This window comes from Bos taurus, chromosome 21, assembly GCF_002263795.3.
Source record: "Bos taurus isolate L1 Dominette 01449 registration number 42190680 breed Hereford chromosome 21, ARS-UCD2.0, whole genome shotgun sequence".
Taxonomy (NCBI): domain Eukaryota; kingdom Metazoa; phylum Chordata; class Mammalia; order Artiodactyla; family Bovidae; genus Bos; species Bos taurus.
The window spans coordinates 53246928-53253439 of NC_037348.1; the positions used below are offsets into that span (position 1 = coordinate 53246928).

The window sequence follows — 6512 nt, forward strand, 5'->3', positions numbered from 1 at the left end:
GGATGGACTGGTTTGATGTCCTTGCAGTCCAAGGGACTCTTAAGAGTCTTCTCCAAAACCACAGTTCAAATGCATCAGTTCTTCAGTGCTCAGCTTTCTTTATAGTCTAACTCTCACATCTATACATAACTACTGGAAAAACCATAGCTGTGACTTGATGGACCTTTGCTGGCACAGTAATGCCTTTGCTTTTTAATATGCTGTCTAGGTTGGTCATAGCTTTTCTTACAAGGAGTAAGCATATTTTAATTTTATGGCTGAAGTCACTATCTGCAGTGATTCTAGAGCCAAAGAAAATAAAGTAGAACAAGAAAATCAAGTAGAGCATGTAAGGATCAATTTGCAGCAGACAGGTGCAACTGTGTGGCCATTGATAGGAAGTATAGCAAATTATTTGTTTCATTATAATGTTTCTGTATAATCCCATCAAAAAGCACTGGCAGTCTTAGGAAGGGCTCTCCCTGAAATGTGAGCCAATAAAGATAGGTGAGGGAAAAGACCAGCTTTGGAGACTCCTTTGAGAATAGTTGAAGGGGGTTGTAGTTGAAGCCTGTGCTATTGTTTCTCCTAAGGAAGCAGATAGAGAAAGGCATTTTTAAGTTGATGCTGGGGCCTCCAAGCTAAAGAAGCAGAGCTGTTTTAGACTGCCCTGCTTCTCACCTGGATAACCCCCATGCTGTAAGCTGTTGATTTAAAACCCTAATTATGGAAATTGCCTTAAATTTTGATGACTTTTAATCTGTATGGATAATGGATAGAAGCAAGTGTGCAAGACTAAGACAAAAAAACTTGGAGATTTATGGAGAACAGGTCAAAAGTTGCCACCACAAAATTTTGTTAACTTTAAATGTTTAATTAAATTCCTTGCAAAGCTTGCTTATACCAACAACAGTAACAAAATGTGCTGTAAGCATTTCTGTAGTTAGCTTGTTATGGACCAAAATGAAGGAATGCTCTCAGAAATGGCTGTGGCTGCAGCCACTCACGTGGTTACGGTGATTGAACCAATCATGCAGGATGCCAGCTGGCTCTTCCCTATGAGGGTGAGATGCAGTGTATCAGAGCATTGTGCTCTTCTGCACATGAATTCCATCACTCATCCCACACTGGACATGACCAACTCAGGGGCCCTGGACAAGTGGCCTGCCAGTACGGTGATGATGGAGGGAGACTTGGCTAAGAAGGGGAACTTAAATGTAAAGCTTATGGTTTGCTAGGGTAGCAGTCTAAAGAAAGCATATAACCACTGCTTTCCAGCTGCCTCTCCCATCAGCAGACCACATCACCTTGGTTTCAGTGGGCCAAGCACCCTCCCACGACTCTACTTCTGAAAGCAGTGAAGTGAATAGGACTACCTCTACTCTATGGACACACTGGAGCAGGGGCTGAGCCCAGATACAGCAGTCCTCTGAAACCTGAGGACTTATTTCCATAGCCATTTCCTCACCAGGGAGGAACTTGAGTCAGATAACTGTTAGACAAAACCAAGCTGAGGCCAAGTCCCATCAGCTTTGGCCCAGCTCACAGGCCCTCTGATCTTAGCACTCATATTTGCTCTGAGCTGTTAAAAATCTTAAATCTTACTTCAGTATCCCTAAATCCAGGAAGGCTACCTTCTGGGTGTCCTGGTGACCAGAGTTGTCCAAGAATATCTCAGCATCCACTTAGTCTCTCACCAGATGCTCCTTGCACTCAGAGTATAGGTCAGGATCTAGGCTGGCCCTCCACTGCCTTCCGGCGCTCTGGGCTCTGGAGGTATTCCCATGGCCTGCCCTATACAGCCTCACACACACCCACTGACACAGCTCCAACCTAGGTCAGTCAAGTTGGATGACCAGAACCCTTCTAACCCCATGGCATTGCCCAGTGAATACGGACTTGAACAGTCATCTCACATCTCTCCAGAGACTAGCATCCTTGGTACTCCACCCAAAGAGGGCAATCTGGACTGTTAGCTTCTTAGATTCAAGCTGTGAGTTCATCTTGAGTCTGTGCAATTACATAGCAGAATTTTACTGAGGCCAACACAGCTACTAAAGCTATGATACTGACCCAGTGTTCCCTCAACCCCTTATTCTCCTGATGCCATCCTTCTGAGGAAGGTAACCTCACTAACAAAGCACTAACAGTTCCTAAAATAGTAATGGATATACAATCTGCCTTTAGTAATAACTGAACTTAATAATGTTTTATGACAATAATTCTAGGTTTTCAAAACCACTTGGCAGCATATTTCCTGAAATGCATTCATATTCAGCAAGCAAAAATTGCTCAGCTGCATTTTGTTACAAATGGATGATACAGAAAGTATAACCTTATGAAAAAAGCTACCTTCTGGCCCTTGACCTCTGCTTTCCTGATGAGTGAATAGGGCAGGAAAACATTTATCTTCACAAACAAGTGAAAAGATTTCAGTAGAGGGAAGAAGGAGATCTTACTATGCAAGACTTCACCTTTTGCCCAGCTGAAGAAAAAAGAGTGGAGGCTGACACTTAATGCTGAATGGCTTGTGTCTTGAAAGTTGAATTTCTTTAAATGGGAAAGAAATGATGACAAAAGCAAAACAAAACAAAAATACCTAGCCTGGACAGAGTATTGTTATTTAGTCACAGCTGTTAATGCAAGTAGCATCAAGGCAATTTGAAATGAGGAAGAAGCAATGTATTAATGATTTATTTAATAACATGCATTTATTGCAAATTATCTACTTCCTGCTACTTGGACTTTTATTCTTATATATTAGGAATGAGTGCTTCTCCTTCATTCTTGCTGCAAGTATTAAATATGGTCCACTTCTCCCCTAACCTTCTCAATCCAAAACCTTTCATGTTAACTTGGGTGGTCCTTAGTTGGAAGTGAGGAAAACAACCAGGAAGCCAAAAGTCTTTGACTGTTATGGGTCGGTGTCTGTAGAAGTAGTGGTTTGTCTTCCTGGGCTAGTTCTTTTGGAGGTTGTGGGTGAGAGTTCTAATTGTCACGTAGGCCCTGGCTATTGTTCATATGTACATTGTCTCTCGGTCCTTCTTCTGATCATATGGTCCTTGCAAGAAGTTGACCAATTGAGGAAAAGGCTAGACCCACATCCTCACTGCTGTAGGATTTTTTCCATGCAATTGTATGAAAAACTATTCTTGGCATTTTGTTGTACCGCCCTGGTAATCATCTGACAAAAGAGCAGCTGTATAGAAGCATTTAAGATCCTGGATATATTGTAGTGAAACAGCATATTTTTTACTAAAATGAGCATGAAGTAACAATAATTAATAATTCCCTTAAGATGCTTGGAACCAGGAACTCAGCCATCCCAAACAAGGCCAACAGATAAGCCTCATAGACCACAAGGAGGAAATTTAAGACATTGAAGTAGCTTCTTCCTTAAGGCAATAATACCTACCCTATTTTACTTTGCTTGTTCCACTCATCCAAATACAGCAAGAAGTGTCAGCAATGGTACAGACATCATTATAATTTGCCAACACAGAATTGAGAGCCATGCAGCTTGTACACGTCACCAGTCATGCTAATGAGTTCAGACTAGCCAATATTCCATCTAGGGCAGAGATGATGTCTTTCATAACTTCTGTCAGAGTTACTAATTTGTTTCCTTTACTCTTTTCTATGTGTATTATTAGTACCAATGGGAACATTGCCCTGATTGTTCATGTTAAAAAATGAATCACTAATTTCTATGAATAAACAAAAGTGGTGTTGTGGTGGATATTGTGCCTGGGTAAGAATTTCCAACTTAGCTGTTATAGAATTAAGGTCTCTATGCATAGAAACGTCTTCCTATATTATTATTCCTTCCTATATTATTCCTAAATTTCATGAGTTATCTGTCTAAGGCAAACAAGACCTGGAACCCTGGCTACAGATAATTTAGTACCTGCTGGAAGCACTCAGAGATGCTGAGAAACAAAGGCATTGTCCACAATACAGTCAGACTCGAAGCCTTTCATTAGCTTGGTTACATGTTTGGATCTCTGTTAATCTCTTCCAAGTGACAAGTACTTAGCCTATTGCCCCAAGAAGATTGTTGAATTCAAATGTTAAATTACCTAACATCTGATTAATAGATTTGTAATGTTTTTTTCTTTTTTGGGGAGGGAGTGGTGCTGGCAAAGTCACAGGTTGATTTGTGTATGGTCATTTGTTTTTATACTTGCAAGTAAAGACACTATCTACCTGTAACTCCCTAAAGTATCATTTTATGAGAGCAGAGTTGGCCAGAAATATTTATCAAAGGGGTCTGGTGATACATGGTATATTCAATAATAAATAAAATTAGAAGCAGTAACTACATTTGGGATAATCTAAAAATTATCTTAGAATGTGTATTTTTAATGCATTTTTTTAAAAAATGTGTACTATAGCACACTCTAAAAAATGTGCCATAGTATACATTTTTATCCCTATGACCCAATTAGAATTTTGTTATATATGTTTTGATCTAAAAAAATATAAAGAGCAAATAAAGGAGAAAAAGGGTTGTTATAGGTTTACAGCAATGAGGAATCTATAGAAAATAAGAATGATTCTAAGTGAGAAAGTAAGAAAGAAAACAGGATTTAGGTGTCAAACTAACCTAGGTTTGACACCTTGAGTGGAAGCAGTCCACTATCTGACATCATCTGCTTGTTCTGAAGGTCTTGGTCAGCTTTGTACTTAGGAAGATGAGCTGTGTCTTTAGGGTATCCGTGAACCCTCATTTTGAGGTCCCCTATTGGAATACCTATCCAATTGCATGCAATTCTACATTGCTTCTTTACTTGTGAAATATAAACCTAAGCATTGACTTCTTGAAACTTGCTTTTTTAATTGTTAATAGAACCTGATAAAATCGTTTACAAGGTTAAAAGTAGTTGTTGTTTTTTTTTTTTTCCCCCTCCAGTCCCCTGCCCCCTACCCCCTGGTATATGAAACTCCTTGTTCAAAATTATGAAGAAGGAAGGCAATCTTAACTTGCTTGTGATAGAACAGGGTATAGTACATAAGTTCCTTGCAATATTTTGCCATGGCTGCATATAACAAATCATATACTAGTATAAAAGAGAAAAATCTCTAAATACATAGACATTTCAGTTGCCAATTCATAAAGAGTAAATCAATATGTCTGTGAATGAAAGGACTGTATGGCCATTAGGGCTAACTGAAGTACTTTTAGACCAAAGAAATTAAAAGGTTTTCAAAATTATATTAACTGTAATTTAAGGGTGCTACTGGGTTTTTCAACCTTTCCAGAGGATTGTGACTGGCGAGCACAGTGTGGTTTTCGAGCAGTGGATAACATCTTACAGAGTTCTTTTGTAAAGGTTTCCATAAAGTATGTGCCTTGGGCACATTATATAAATGTTGAAATGCCCCAGGTCGGAGCATAAAATCAAGCAGCACTTTAGTGACTGTTAGAGTAGTGACTTTTTATCAAAATAATTCTTCAGTCTATTCTGAAAATAGTCATATAGCAACTAAAACATACTCAAATCCCATCATGAAGGAACATTGGATCAAAGCCATGCAGGTTGCTCAAATACTCTTTAAGGATTTGCTTCCTGACCTGGTCCCACCTTAACAGGTTTTCCAGGTTTAAGTGGTTGACCAGTGATTAATGACACAAAAATAACCTCAGGTGTATTTTTAAAGCTTCCCATCAATGTTGATCTAAGTTTGTAGCCAGTTTGTCTCTACAGTGATAAAAATCATCATAGAGAAATATTGATTAATATCTATTACCACTCATCTGTTGCCATCAATGAGCTGTTGCACCAGAGATTGTTCAGTGAAGGGTTCAATAGGAGAATGAGAAACTCTAAGAGGCATCAGTCTTATGGGAGGGAGTGGGAGGAGGTGCTCTTAGTGGGAGCCCAAACTTGTGTGAATTTTCTTTCTGAGAATTTCAGCTGATTATCATAGTGAGATTTGAGAAAGATCCCCTCACAGCACTGGAGGAGGAAGGCAAAATGAAATTATGTGAAAGGTGTCATTGTTGGTGTTTAATCACTAAGTCATGTCCAACTCTTCTGCGACCCCATGGACTGTATCCTACCAGGCTCCTCTGTTCATGGAATTTTCCAGGCAAGAATACTGAAGTGAGTTCCCATTTCTTTTTCTCAGGGATCTTCCCAACCGAGGAATTGAACCAGCACTTCCTGCTTGGCAGGTGGTTTCTTTACTATTGAGCCACCTGGGAATGAGCAGCATTTCAACAATGAGAGTGGCCTATACTTCAAGGGAAAGAACCTCAACAGAGTGCAAATCTGGAAGTGTATTCTACATAGAGGAAGAGCATTTGTCCTTGCTCTGTCATATCCTGCCTTCCTGGAGGGGGAAAAAAAACAGAACAACAAGATTCTCACTGAGGACAGTACTTTGAAGAAATAGATTGGGGATTCTGCAGTTAGACAAGGGAGTAGAGAGTGGGGAGAAGGAACAGAAACACTTGTGAAAGCCACACTCCTGCAATGCCATTGAAAGATGAATAGTAAATCCGAAGTTTGTAGAATACTCCTAATACC

General features: G+C 39.6%; 1 pseudogene; it reads left to right on the forward strand.

Moving 5' to 3' along the window:
* The first annotated feature begins 424 nt into the window (after positions 1-424).
* On the forward strand, positions 425-1520 carry LOC112443190 (rho GTPase-activating protein 17-like; annotated as a pseudogene).
* Positions 1521-6512: the final 4992 nt, after the last annotated feature.